Source organism: Protopterus annectens, chromosome 12.part0, assembly GCF_019279795.1.
Source record: "Protopterus annectens isolate FY-2018-M chromosome 12.part0, PAN1.0, whole genome shotgun sequence".
Classification (NCBI taxonomy): domain Eukaryota; kingdom Metazoa; phylum Chordata; order Ceratodontiformes; family Protopteridae; genus Protopterus; species Protopterus annectens.
The window spans coordinates 150,260,248-150,275,604 of NC_056746.1; the positions used below are offsets into that span (position 1 = coordinate 150,260,248).

The 15,357-nt window shown below is 43.3% G+C and overlaps 1 protein-coding gene across 1 annotated transcript in view; it reads right to left on the minus strand.

Moving 5' to 3' along the window:
• The window catches only part of RRN3 (RRN3 homolog, RNA polymerase I transcription factor), a gene marked incomplete in the record, with an annotated part of 604,791 nt that overhangs the window by 237,894 nt on the left and 351,540 nt on the right, over positions 1-15,357 (minus strand).

A 15,357-nucleotide genomic window follows, 5' to 3' on the forward strand; every position in this document is an offset into this window, starting at 1 on the left:
CCCAGTGAGAGCAGCCCTGCAAGATGCCTTTAAGGAATCAAAATCACATTGCAAAGTATGTTTACCAACTTGTTCAGCAGAATTCATTAAATCCTGTGATTCTTTATTTTCAGCACAGTCAGAATCAACATAATTTTCTGTTTAAGTAATCCAATAATATGCTGCTGATACTTTAACATATGAAACTGGCAGTTTAAGACCCTAATGGCCAAGTAGCAGAAGTATATACCTTCTTACCCCATCTGTTCAGCTGGAATCTCTATCAGAGGGGGTAGGGTTTTTGGCAGTAGTAGCCTTAATGCCTTTGGGTCCCTGTGAAATGGTCTCTGGATCCGCAGTAGGATTCTTAAAGAGGAACTTGTGACAGTCAGGAACTCTAATACCTATCAGGTTTCCTGAGAGCCGAAGGTAAAGTGTCTGAGGCCAGGCTAGATTCCATGAAGGCATCATCTACAATGTCCAGTATAGGAGGGATAGCTAAAGGCTTGTGTTGAGGTATGTGTAAGAATTCCCTAAGCCTCTTTTTGGAGTCAGAGTAATACTGGCTTTCCCAGCGGAAATGCTCCCAAAGAGTATGCAAAGTTTCACCAAAAGAGAAATTTTCTGGAGGGGAAGCAGAGGGAATGGAGTCCTCTGCATCAGAATCCTCACAGGTAGATAAGGGCAAATCCTGGTCATCAGAAGAAAAGTACAGTTGTGTACACTTGCCATAAATGTAGATGTTCGAGTGTATTCACTGTTGCAGTCATTAAATTTGGGAAACCTGCTGGCAGGTTGCCCTCAGTCGGCCTGAATTCCTAAGTCTTGGGTCCTGCGTCGGTTGCTGTCTCCTCTTCCATGACGTCAGGTCGTCAGAGGTATAAAACATGCAACCGACGCCATTTTCTTTCGTTTTTCTTGCCCCCGATGTCAGGTGCCCCCCAAAATAGGTTCATAGGTTGGTACTAGGCTATCAGCCCTAGGGCCTATACAAGCCTAGCCATAACAATTCCCTGGCTATTTCTTCCCACACTATTTACTTCCCTGGACCCCTGTCTAGCAGGACGACTGACGTGATCCCCGGGGTGAATTTCCTTTCTCCCATCCAATCGTCAATGTTCCTTTTGAAGAGGGCCAAAGAGGCACTCTGCTTGACATGTATGGGCAATCTATTCCAGAGTCTAGGGAGTCTCTGGGTCAGGAACCTATCCCTCCAGCATGTGTTGTTTATTGTGATGACAAGATTTAGATCCCTGGAGCGTGTGGCTCTGAGGGATTGGGATTTCTTTAAGTGTAGCATGTCCAACAGCTCTGGGTTTGACATGGCTTTGTATGTTAAGCAGAGATCGCCTCGGAGTAGACGATATGCGACAGAGTATAGCTGGAGTTTTTTAAGGCGGTCAGCATAAGGCATCTGTTTTAGGCCTGTGATTCTTTTAGTGAGGTATTTCTGCGGCCTTTCCAGCTGTTGCAGATGTCTTGAGAGGTACATACCAAACGGGGCATTGTATTCTATAATGGGTCTAATGAGGGATGAGTACAGTGGGACAATGACCTCCTTTTTTCTGGATGAAAAGCCCTTAGTGATGAGGTGTGCCACATAGAAGGATTTCCTGACTGTTGTGGCGATGTGGTTATCGAAGGTGAGACCACTGTCCACCTGTGTCCCCAAGTCTCTTATCACACTTTTGGTGTTTAGTGTACTGCCACCTATGTGGTAATTCACTGGTACATGTTTTTTCCCAAAGGGGATAACTATACATTTCTTGGCATTGAGCTTGAGCCCATGGCTCTGGCACCAACCAAAAGGTAGCAAAAAAAAATATATATATATATATATATATATATATATATATATATATATATATATATACACACACACACACACACACACACACACACACACACACACGCATCAATATAAACTTTACCTTCATCTACAAGCAAATACACCATATAGATTGTAGAAGATAGAGAAGGAAAGATAAACTCCAGAATGACAGGGGGATGGTGGGAGGGTAACCTGGACTGCAACAGTGAATACACTCGAACATCTACATTTATGGTAAGTGTACACAACTGTACTATGTTCTTAATGTTTCACTGCCGCAGTCATTACATTTGGGTAGAATCCCAAAGCTATGGTTGGGAGGCTGGAGCTAAACAGCATTAGAAGTGGCTGCCTGCCTTGGATTTAGAGTAGAGAGGCAAATGATAATGCTTTGTAAAGGTGTGAACAGAACTCCAAGTAGCAGCCTCTAGAATGTCTTTGGTTGGTACTCCCCTTAGAAAGGCTGCTGAGGTAGCTGCAGCTCTGGTGGAATGAGACCTAATGCCCTTGAGCACAGATTTACCATGGTGTAAGTAGCAGAAATGGATGCAGTGGCTTATCCACTTTGAAATTGTCTGCTTTGAAATAGCCTTGCCTTCTGATCCTGCAGCATATGTCACTAGTAATTGCTCAGTTTTTCTTAGAGCTTTAGTCCTGCTGAAGTAGAATCTTAGCTGTCTGTGTACATCCAAGGAATGCAGAATTCTCTCCCCCTTGTTCTGTGGATTTGGATAAAAGGTTGGCAGATGAATTGCTTGGTTAAGACTTAAGAGCCACACCGGAAACCACCTTAGGCATAAAAGTAGGATTTGTCCTCAGTGATACCCTGTCTGGGTAAAATATGATAAAAGGCTCTACAGCCATGAGGGCCTGTAGCTCTGAAACTCTTCTTGCTGAAGTAATTGCTAGTAGCAGAGCTGTTTTCCATGATAAGGACTTTATATCAGCGGTAGCAGCTGGTTCAAATGGAGGCAGGGTAAGCTTATCCAACACATAATTGAGGTCCAATGCAAGCAATGGTGATCTTCTAGGAGGCCTTAAATTTTTGGCTCCTCTAAGATACTGCTTTAGTAAAGGATGAGAAAAGATTGGTGGCTCTGTATTGTAATGAGCCGAAATGGCAGAGGCATGGATTTTAATTGATGAGAAATATAGGCCTTTGTCAAGCCTCTCATTTAAGTATTGCAATAGCCGAGGAATATTTGGTTCTACTGTATCAGTTCCTTGTGCTTGATTCCAAGCACAAAATCTCTTCAATTTGTCAGCATAAGATTTTCTAGTACTAGGTCTTCCGGCTTCCAAAATGACATCCATCACAGCTTTACTGAGAGGTGTTGTTTGTATGACTACCTAATCAGCCATGCTGCCAGGTTCAGAGTCTGTAGCTGGTTGTGCAGGATCTGATTGTTTTGCTGGGACAGTAGTGGTGGTCTTTGAGGCAAGGTCCAAGCTGGGTATTGAGACAAGTTCCATAGGACTGAGTACCAGTACTGGCGGGGCCAGTCCGGGGCAATTAGTATCAACTTTGGTTTCTCTTGTCTAACTTTTAGGAGGACTTTGGGGAGAAGAGGCAGAGGAGGAAAGGCGTAAACTGATAAGTTTTTCCAACTGAAGGATAGAGCGTCCACTTTCCATGTTTGTCTGTGATAAGTCCTTGTGCAGAATCTTTTCAATTGATAATTTTGAGAAGAGGCAAATAGATCTATGTCTGGGCTCCTCATTTCTCTGTTATCATGCTGAAGACTTGTGGATTTAGTTTCCACTCGTGAGGATCCATAAGGTTTCAGCTTAAATCGTCTGCCAGAGTGTTTTGCTTTCCTGGCAGGAATTGAACTTGAAGATATATTTGGAAGGTCAAAGCTGTGTCCCACAGTGCTATGGCTAATCTGCAAAGGGGGCATGAATGTGTGCCCCCTTGCTTGTTTATATACCACATGACTGTGGTGTTGTCTGTCTTTATGAGTAGTTGTCCTGGATGAAGTAAGTCCTTGAAGGCTGTTAGGGCATTTTGAACAGCTAGCATCTCTTTCTGGTTGATATGTAGATGCATTTGTTTTGGTGACCATATGTCCTGAATGCATCTTCCTGCCATGTGGGCCCCCCAGGCATAATCTGATCCATCTGTTGTTATGGTTTGGCTGGCAGGGGGTAGAGTGAATGGCCCGTCCCATGTTTTGGTGACATGCCTTTGCCCACCATAGAAACTCCTGTTGCAGGAAGGGAATGAGAGTCATTGTTTCCAGACTGTGGGAATGTTGACTCCATAAACTTTTTAGGTACCAATGAAGTTTCCTCATATGCAGTCTTGCATATGGAATCAGTAGGATGCAGGATGCCATGAAGCCCAGAGCCTGCAAAATTTGTCTTGCAGAAGACTGGGTTTTTGATGCCATCAGTTTGAAGTAAGTAGTCAGTTGCCTTTGCTTATCTGGTGTGAGGTAAGCCATCTGGGCAGTTGTATTCAAGCTTGCACCCAGGAATGTTATCTTTTGAGAGGGTACCAGTTGCGATTTCTTTTCGTTTACTGTGTACCCTTGGCATGTTAAAAGCCTTTTCACAAATGCCAGGTGCTGAAGAAGAGTGTCCTTGTTCTCTGCTTGAATGAGACAGTCGTCCAAGTAAGGATATATTTGTATACGTCTTTGTCTGCAAAATGCAATTACTGGTGCCAAGCACTTTGTAAAGACCCTGGGCACAGTAGATAAGCCAAAGGGCAGTGCAGAGAATTGGTAATGCATTAAGCCAGCCTTGAATCTGAGGTATCTTCTGCACGAATGTCTTACTAGGACATGCAGGTATGCCTCTTTTAGGTCTACAGTCACCAGCCAAGCATTCTTGCCCAGCATGGGCAGAAGCTGCAGCAAAGTCAGCATTTTGAATTTTGGCATGTCCAGGTTTGTGTTCAAAATTGATAAATCCAGTACTGGCCACCAGGCCTTGTCCTTTCTGGGTACCAAGAACAGTCTTGAGTAAAAACCTTGTCCTTTTTCCTGTTCTGGTACTGTCTGAATGGCTCCCATATCCATGAGGGACGTAACCTGTTTCTGTGCCTCTGCCCACTGATTTTTTGGCAGATGTGGCCAACCATTTGCCATTGGCAGAGTGTGGAAATGGAATCTGTATCCCTGTGATACGATGCTTAGTACCCACTTGTCCTGGGTTATTAACTGCCAATTTTGAGCAAAAAGTGCTAATTTTCCCCCTATGGGTGCTGCCAAAAGATAAGTGACTGGTGTAGGCAGAGGGAAGTCATTGGGATTGCTTTCTGTAGGTATGCGCTTTATCTCCTCCAGATTTGGAGGTGGAAGCGCCCCATTGCTTTGACTTGTATGAATCTTGAGCCTGGTATCTGGAACCCTTAGGGCATCTGGATTTGCCCCTTTGAGCTCTGTCTGACACAGGAAAGGACCAATTTTTTGTAGGCCACTGTCTACTGAATCTTGGTGGCTGCACTTGTAAGAAGTCTAACAGTTTGCATAGACTTAGCTTTGTCTTCCATTTTCTTTAAAATCTCTTCTGCCTTAATACCAAACAGAGAATCATGCTGTAAAGGTGCATCTAGCAATTTAGCTTTAACATGATCAAGCAAATTTTGTTCCTTTAACCAGGTATGCCTCCTAATCACAGATCCAGTAACTGCGGCCCTGCAGGAGGCCTCTAAGGAATCAAAACCACATTGCAAAGTATGCTTTCCAACTTGTTCAGCTGCATGCAATAATTCCTGCAATTCTTTATTTTCTGCACATTCTAAATCAACATCATTTTCTGTTTCAGCAATCCCATAACATGTTGTTGGTACTTAAGCATATGAAATTGACAGTTTAATTGCCAAGGTTGCAGATGTATAAACCTTTTCCCCCCATCTGTCCAGTGCCCTTGAATCTCTGTCAGAGGGGGTAGGATTTTTTGCTGTTGAGGCCTTAATTCCCTTTGGACCCTGTGAAATAGTTTCAGGATCAGCAGCAGGGTTTCTAAACAAAAATGTATGCGAGTCAGGGACCCTGTAATATGTCAGGCTTTTACTGGGAGTCGGAGGTAAGGAGTCAGGGGTCAAGCTTGACTCCGAAAACACATCATCCACAATGTCTAAAACGGGGAATAGCTAAAGGCCTGTGCTGAGAGAGAAGTAAATCTCAGAGTTTCTTTTTTGATTCTGAGAAGTCTTGACTCTCCTAGTGAAAATGCTCCCTCAAAGTATGCAAGGTTTCTAACCCTCAGGAGGAGATGCAGAAGGAATAGACTCCTCAGCATCAGAATCCTCATAGAGAGGTTTAGATAATTCCTGATCAGAAGAGGAATCAGAAGAAATAGAAACCTGATCTGAAGATTCATAATCAGTGTCTTGCCTAGGCCTCTTATCAGGAGAGGGATGGGTACCCCTGATTAAGGTAATTAGGTCTTCAGCCATTTTGATCATCTGTTTTTTAGGCATAGAGGCCTGTGCACGTGGCTCACGCATCTTTTTTTAATTTTAGAAGTTGCTTTTGTCTTTGGTTTTGCAGCTGTCGTCGGTTTGATATACAAATGTTGGGGTCTGAATACACCCTCAGAAGCCAGTGCCTGCTCAGCGGCTCCGGACCCATCTAAGGTAGATACATCCATCGGTCCAATACCCTGAGTATCTTGCAGCATGCCGGACTCCACATGGGTGTCGGTAGAGGCCTGCGCCTCTAGTATCAGGGGCTGCAAAAGTGCCTCACTGAGTACTGGCGAACCGGCGAATGGCTTAGGAGAAGCTTCGTCGTCGGTTTTGGATCTCGACTGCTTTTCTCTGTCCTTTTCTTTGCGTTTTTATATGTACTCCAGCAGTCAGATTGCTATCCGACGACATTTCTGGGTAGTTAAATCTGTTTCCAAAATAGTTTGATGCAAAAATATACCGACGCTTAATAGTGCGTTGGTTAAATCTAGCACAAAACCGACAGCCAGGCACTTTGTGATCAGGGCCTAGGCAAGGAATACAGTATAAATGGAAATCCTTATGAGGTATTTGCTTCCCACAAGTAATACAATTATTAACTTTTTCGGGCATCGGTAAAAAGCAAGAAAAAAGTTTCCCCAACTGGGTACTTAGCTTTAGTGAAGACTTCGGTTCTGAAACTCAAACTCGATTATCTCAAGTCGGCCAACCGGCACTTGCGGAATGCTTCTGCTTCCGGCACTGCGCGGCAAGAAAGACTAAAGAAAATGGCATCGGCTGCATGTTTTATACCCCTGACGACCTGACGTCATGGAAGAGGAGACAGCAACCGACGCAGGACCCAAGACTTTGGAATTCAGGCTGACTGAGGGCAACCTGCCAACAATTACCCAAATGTAATGACTGCAACAGTGAAACATGAAGAACATCAGAAATTTGAGAATCCTGATCTGAAGAATAAGAAGGAAAATCAGTTCTAGGTCTCTTGGAGGGAGAAGGATGGCTTCCCCTGATTAGAGTAATAAGGTCTTCAGCCATCGTAATCATTTGTTTATTAGGCATAGGGGCCTGACCTTTGATCTTGGCGTCTAGGCGTGGATCGAGTTTTAGGCCTTGAAGAAGAAGATGGCGTCGGTTTGATATGCAAGTTAGTAGGCCTGAATACACCCTCAGAAGCCGGTGCCTGCACAGCGGCTCCCAACTCATTCAAGGTAGAGACATACGCAGGTTTCATAGTTGAAGAAGCATCTCGCGGCATACTGGACTCCGAATGGGTCTCAGTAGAGGATTGTGAATCTGAAGTAGCAGGTATCAGGGGCCGCGAAAGGGCCTGAGTACCGGCGAACTGGCGACTAGCTTAACGGAAGTGTCATCAACAGCTTTGGACCTATGTGGTCTGTCTCTGTCTTTATCTTTACGTGTTTTTGGATTGTCGGTAGTTGGGTGGCTTACTGAAGCCATTTCTGGATAACTGAACTGAGTACTAAAATTGTTAGATGCGAAAATGAACCGACGAATAGTTTGTGGGTTGAACAAGGCACAAAACCAACAGCGAGGGACGTCGTGGTCTGGTCCTAAGAAAGGAATGCAGTATGAATTAAAATCTTTATGAGGTAATTTGCTTTCCACAAGAAATACAATTGTTAACTTTTACTGACATCGGTTTAGAGCAAGAAAAAGGATCCTCAACGGGGTACTTAGCTTTTTCAAAGACTTTGGATCTGAAACTCAAAAACGAAAATGTCAGGAGTTGGCTGACAGGCACTTGTGAACTGCTTCTGCTTCGGGCACTGCACGGCAAGAAAGACTGATGTAATGGCGTCAGCTGCATGCTTTATACCCCTGACTACCGGACATCATGGAAGATGAGACAGCAACTGACGCAAGACCGAAAACTTTGATAATCAGGCCGACTGAGGGCTACCTGCAAGCAGATAACCCAGATGTAATGACTGCAACAGTGAAACACGAAGAACATCTGTACAGATGTCAACACAGTGCGAGAAGTGCTTTCAAGGCGTGGAGCTTCTTGTTGAGACTCCTCCCACTGAGCAGTTACACCTTTAGTTTAACTTGTGTAACATTTAATATGTTGGAAGGTTTATCAGATTGGCATTGCTTATAATGGCAATACAGGGCTGGATAATGTTTGGCCAATATCTGAAAGCCAATTGGGTACAGGTGCAGACCATCCCTAGCAAAGCAAAGTGGTTTGTTGATCATGTCCTCCCAAGCTGACAAATATTGGACCTCCTTAGAATGACATCAGTAACTAAGGCAATTGTTAAAGTAAATAACCTTCTGTTTACATTATGGTATCACCCTTAGAATGACATCAGTAACTAAGGCAATTGTTAAAGTAAATCACCTTCTGTTTATACTATGGTATCACCCTTGGGAAAAGTAGAATGCTGCTCAGTGCTAGGCATACCTGGCAATTGTTAAAGTAAATCACCTTCTGTTTATATTATGGTATCACCCTTAGAATGACGTCAGTAACTAAGGCAACTGTTAAAGTAAATCACCTTCTGTTTATATTATGGTATCACCCTTGGGAAAAGTAGAATGCGGCTCAGTGCTAGGCATACCTGCCTGAAAGCTCCATCATGTCTCCTCATACAGACCAGGGAGGTATGCCTCAGGTCATTAACACCCATACGGACTATGCCGGTCATACTGGTACTTGTGTTTCAATGTCCTGAGTGCGTGTGTGATCTGGTGGATCCTTACTCCTGATGAGAAACTGACCATGACCATCTCTTTGCACAGCCCATGAGGGGGGCATCAGTGTGTCTCACAATAGTCTCTACAATGATCAATATATTGCTTTATTTGGCAGATTGCCTTAAGGGCTTAGAGGTCAAGATATTGTGAGATGTGGTTTTATGTGCCCGGGGGAGTGTTACCTTTGTAGTGTGTCTGGAAGGTTACTGAGGGCAGCTTATGGGAGGTCCTTAAGGTTTGGGTAGATTGCATTTAAGAGCCTCAGCATATGAGAGTTTGTCACTCTGATCCATAGTAGGTGTAGTGTGTGCTACTAGCAACCTATTTATAGATAACAGTGCTTGTATGAGACAGCTTTGTCTCCAAAGACATAGCATAATTACATATCTCGCACACTGTCATTCTGCTTAAGAATAAGGTGGCTGTCAGTAAACATGAGACAATTGTTACAGTGTCTCAAGATACCCATTTCCACCAGGCTGGCTACGAGACATTAGAAAGTGCACATCCACGGTTGTGGATCCTCTTTTTCTGATACACAAGGGGTAGCGTAACCAGGTTTAGAGCTCTGTGCTGGGAGGATAGGTCTGGGATTGATCTAAAACACTTTTGGGGTAATGTTTCACAGCAGGCAAACTAGCTGCTCTAGACTCTGCTAGATACTTAAATAGTGGAGAAAGTTTTATATTGAAAATTACAACTCTAGGTGCCTGCTTCCATAGAGGTCACTGCAAACAGTTGCTACACAGCTCAGCACAGGTTATAGAGATGAGTCAGAGAGGAATCCAATCAGTAAACATTAAAAATGTAGTACACCTGTGCATACAAGGTTCAGATCCTACGGCAATTCACAGTTATCGCGCTACTATGAGTGATGCTACAAAAAAAAGTTATGTACTCACCATAACGTTCCATCTGAGGAGTAGTTCGCCATTTGTCTGCAACCTGTGGGTTATGGATCCGACTCGACCGCATAACCAGCATCTAAGCCAAGCTCAAATCACCTACCCTTACTCATAATGCCCCTGTCTCCTTCCTCCCTTCAGATCAAGTTTGCTGCCCAACTCGTTACTCACACCAGACACAACAAGACCTAGTCACTATCAGAAGAAAACCTCTCTAAACAAAGAGCAGGACAACTGACATCTTGAAGGTGTACAACTTCTATATTTATATTATCCCCAAATAAATCAAACAAGGTCAGGGGAAGGAGGGAGGGGTGGTTGAAGACAAATGAACAACTACTCAGATGGAACGTTATGGTGAGTGCATAACTTCTTTATCTGAAGTAGTTGTCTTCATCTGGTCTTCAACCTGTGGGACAGAGTTTCAAACTACTATACACCTGGGAGGACCTCATGGAAGGATATTCTGGAGCATGGTGGAGCCAAAAGATGCCCTGCTCCTGGATACTATGTCTAATTTATAATGTAAAACGAAATGAAAGTATGAGATAAGGACCATGTAGCTGCAGAACAATTCATCCAGCAAAGCTCTAGACCAAAAGGCCGCTGAAGTAGCCACAGATCTGCCGAATCTGCTTTAACCTGTTCTGGCGGGGGAATACCCCTGACAGAATACTCCCAAATAATACACTGGGAAATCCAGCGGGTAATAGTAACTTTAGAAACTGGACTGCCAGAAATGGTTTGGAGTAGAAACTGAAAAGTTGGTCAAATTTACGAAAAGCTTTAGTCCTGTGCAAATAGAAACATAACTGTCTATGAACATCCAATAAATGTAATTTATATTCTCCCTTGTTTTGGAAATTTGGAAAGAAAACCGGAAGATTTATCATCTGATTGATGTTGGCTTCTGAGGCTACTTTGGGAAGAAAAGGGGGATTAGTATGCAAAGACACCCTGTCCTTATGAAAAAATCATATAAGGAACCTTGATGGATAGCGCTTGAAGTTCTGACACTCTCCTGGCACAAGTAATGGCAACTAGGAATGCCGTCTTCCATGACAGGAATTGTAAATCCACCAAAGCTGCGGTTCAAAAGGGGGTGAAACTAAAGCCTGAAGCACTAATGTAAGATCCCATGGTGATGTAGGGTCCTTCATGGGGGGGGGGGGGGTCTCAGAAGAAAGGTACCTTTAAGGAAGGTCTTGCAAAGTTTAGAAGACGCTAAGGAAGCCATATTTTCCCCCACATGAAAATTAGACTGACTGTGGATGAACTGGCACCTTGTTGAAAACGTCCTGATATAAATTCTACCACCACATAAACTAGAGCAGTAAACTGATCCAATGCATGCTGAGAAGCCCATATAAAAACTGTTTCCACTTACTCTGGTAAACTTTCCTGGTTTAAGACTTATGAGCCACCACCAGGATCCTTTTAATGGGAAAAGATAAACCAGGAGTCCTGATAATCATGGGAACTGGATCAACCAAGCAGTGAGCTTTAGACTGTCCAGGTCTGGATGGAGAATCCCTGAGGTATGAGCAATGAGATCTGGATCCAACGTCCATGGTGGAGCTATTAGATGAGACCACAGAGAGGGAAACCAGACTTGGCGAGGCTAGAACAGGGCAATGAAGACACAACCTGTGAGCTTTCTGAGGAAATCTTGGTATCAGTGGTAGAGGAGGATAAGGATACAGGAGGCCAAGCATCTCTGGGGGCTTCTCCATGAGGGGGATTCAGAGTGAAGAACTCGCTGCATTCTGTGTTGGAAGGAAATGCAAAACGATTGCAGCAAGGCTGAACCCACTTGAGACAGATCCTCTCCACTACTAAAGGGTTCAGAGACCACTCGTAAGGCATCAGGATAGATCTGCTGAGCCTGTCCTCTAGAATGTTGGACCGTCCTGGAATGTGCATTGCCACCAGAAAACGGCCAGTGGAGATCGCCCATTCCCACACTCTCATGGCTTCGCAACAAACAGGATAAGACCTGGTCCCCCCCGAGAAATATAGATAGAAGGAAAGAGAGAAAAAAACCCAAAACACTCACCTACCTAAAAAAATATAACCAAGAGCTCAGACCACGATGCATATTTTACAGGCGTCAGATGAGATATGAAGGAAGGAAAGAGACAGGGGTGTTATGGGTAAGGGGAGGAGCTTCAGATCAGATGCTGGATCCGTAACCCACAGGTTGAAGACCAAAAGAAGACAACTACTTCAGATCTAAGGTTCCCAGACAAAGTAAAATGCAAACAGAAAAAATGAAGTAGAAATGTAATAAATGATGCTCAGATCCTGCAGCAAGTCACAATACTCTCACTATTTTAAGTTATACTACAAGACTAGACTAAGGTACCCAGACCAAGTATTTATTTATTTGCAGTTTGTTTGCCAGGACAGTCCACTGGGCCACAAGGAACCCGTTTTCAATGGAGTCCTGGGGGGAAAAGCTCCAGAAAAATACAAATACACATTACAGATTACAACATAGGAATACAAAGTACACATTAGTTGACAATTATAGAATACAAAAACATATTAGTACAATGCAATGACAGAAAAAAAAAATTTACAACAGTAAAAGTTCATTGAACATTTTGCAGAATTCTTGCAGATTATTAATTAGTGGAATCTACAGTTATTAATCCAACAGTTCACTATGTAACTATCATTATAAGATATTTAGTTTGTAGAGAATAAGCTATGGTGTAGGAAGAATTAAGTAGGATGGGAGCAGAAGCATTCCCATTCTGAAGTTAGGTGCACGTGAAGTAAGGTTTTGAATGAGGAGAGACTGCTAGTGTGCGGATGGGGGATGGGAGAGAATTCCAGAGGCGTGCTAGGGAGATGGACATTAGATGTTTCCCAGCTGGATGTGTAGGTTTATGCAGTTTAATCAGCTTTTGGTAACTGGATCTGAGAAGTTCATCAAGGTTCGTGCATTTAAAAGGTAGTGGCAAGGGAGGGACAGAGACAGGGGTTGAAAATGAGTTTGTGTGCTTGGATGAGTTGGATATAAGTAAGCAAATTGGGCAATTCAAGCCAGTTTAATTGATGGAGGGAAGTGGCTCTGGTCCTATTGCAAATTTAGACAGCTTGTTGTAGCAACAGGAGAGTTTGGTCTTGAGGGAGGACTGCAGGTTGGTGAGGATGGCTGCACCATATATAAGGGATGGAATGAGATATGTGTTTGCTAGGATAAGCCTAGTGGAGGGAATGATGCAGTGATTATGGCAGTAAAGCATGTCAATCTTTTGTGCTTTTTTTTATATTTACTTGTAAATGGTTATCGAACTTTAGTTTATCATCGATGAGCACTCCTAGTAGTTTAGCACTGGAGACTATTTTTTCTAGGGGAGTATTGTTTTGGCTGGTGATTAAGAATTAATGCTTATCTAAGGAGGTGGTGGTTTTGGAGGCAGTGAATATCTTAAGTTTGGTTTTGGCTGTATTGAGTGCCAGATGGTTGTCTAGCATCCATTGCTCAGTGGAGGAGAAGGTGTTTTGGGTTAATTTAGTTAGAGTGGGAATAGAAGGGGAGGAACAGATTATGGTAGAATCGTCGGCGCAGTGGATGAAGCTGGTGTTAGGAGTGGCTTGGTAGAAGTCATTTATGAATACATTGAATAGTAGGGGCCTAAAATAGAACTTTGGGGGACCCTTGTGGGAGTATTAAGGAAAGGTGAGGTGGCTTTTTTCCATCTGACTGCTTGTTGCCTATTTGTGAGGCAACTGGAGAACCAGTTGATACAGGAGTGGGATAGATTTAATTTGGAGAGTTTAGTAAGAAGAAGGTTAAGAGAAATGGTGTCAAATGCCTTCGAGGGGTCCAGGAGAAGGGTGGACACAATATAGCTGGAGTCACAGTCTTTGTTAACTATTTCTAGGAAGGAGAGGAGAGCTGTGGAGGTGCTATGACCAGGTCTAAATCCATGCTGTGTGGGAGTGAGAAGCTGGCTGTTAATGAGATAGGGTAAGAATGTAGATGGATACATTTTTCAAGATGCTTAGAAATGGGGGATAAGATAGCGATAGGGCGAAAGTTTGGAATGTCACTGTTGTTGCCCCTTTGTGGAGTGGGATAATAAAGGTCTTTTTCCAGAGTTGGGGAACCTGGCATACTTTGATAGACCGATTAATAAGAATGCTGATGGGGAGAGCAATGGCTTCTGCAGCTACTTTTAGGAAGTAGGAGGGTATTTCATCGGGGGCATTGGAGCCAGGTTTTAATTTTAGGAGAATTTTTTTATGGTAGATATGGGGATGGGGTTGATGGAGAAGGGAGGAGGTTGGGAGCAGGAGATGCCTGGGGAGCAGGGGATGGGTGCAAGCTGAGGTGGGGTAGCTCAATTATTGCTGAAGGATGATGTTAGCTTGCCTACTAACTCTATGAAGAAAGAATTTAATTGGGTGGCTAAGTCCAGGTCAGAGGCATCTGGGTCTGGGAAGAGGTTTTCTTTTTTACCAGGGTTGAGGAGAGATGAGATTCCAAAAACACCAGAGTAAGCACAAACACCAAACCAAGAACCACTTGGCCACAGGATAAGGATCCACAAACGATCTCCACTCGGTAATTAAAACACTTGTTTAAAAAGGCTTCGCCTCCAAACAAACACAATATAGAAACAGTAGAGTTTTAAGCGCTTTCACCCAGTCCAAATACCAGGCTTCCTCAGAACGTTCTGAGGAAGCCTGGTATTTGGACTGGGTGAAAGCGCTTAAAACTCTGTTTCTATATTGTGTTTATGTTTGGAGGCAAAGCCTTATTAAACAAGAGATGAGATTCCATTCCAAAATTTTTGTGGGTTGGTGTTATGATTGGTCTGGAGAGTAGAGAAATAGGCTTTGCGGTCTAAGGTAATACTTTTTTTAACTTTATTACGTAGTGTTTTATTTTTGTGGTAGCACTTCCAAGCTTTGTCCCCGAGTCGCGTAGTTATTAATGTATTTTTGGTTAACCAGGGTACAGGATTGCTTCTGGTGCATTTCATTTTGATGGGCAAAGGAGTTGAGCAGGCTTGTGAAAGCTGAGTTAAAATAGGTGACAGCATTTTCTAAGGGAAGAGTCTTTAATGGGTCTCAGTTTGTGCTTTTTAGTGCACTTGAAAAAGTATTGGGATTAAAGGTTTTTAGGCACCAAGTGGAAGTATAGATGTGACTTAGTTGTATGGGGGTGGGCAAAAGTGGGGAAGTGGTTACCTAGTGGGTCAGGAAGAGTACTGCTATCAGAGATGTAATGAGGATGGGATATTAGAATCCAGTTTATTGTGCTTCCAGTAAGAGATCTTGGAAGGCCTAGTAGTTGAGTTGATTAGTTGGGTAAAGTTACGTAAGTTTATATTAAGTGAGTTAGTGGGTGATTGAATTGTGGCCCAATTTATGTTAACATCACCTAGGATTATAGTCTTATATGTAATGCTGATGGAGAACCAGGAAAGAAAGTCTTCAAGGACTGAGATATCATCAGCGAAAGGAATATGAAGGGAGAT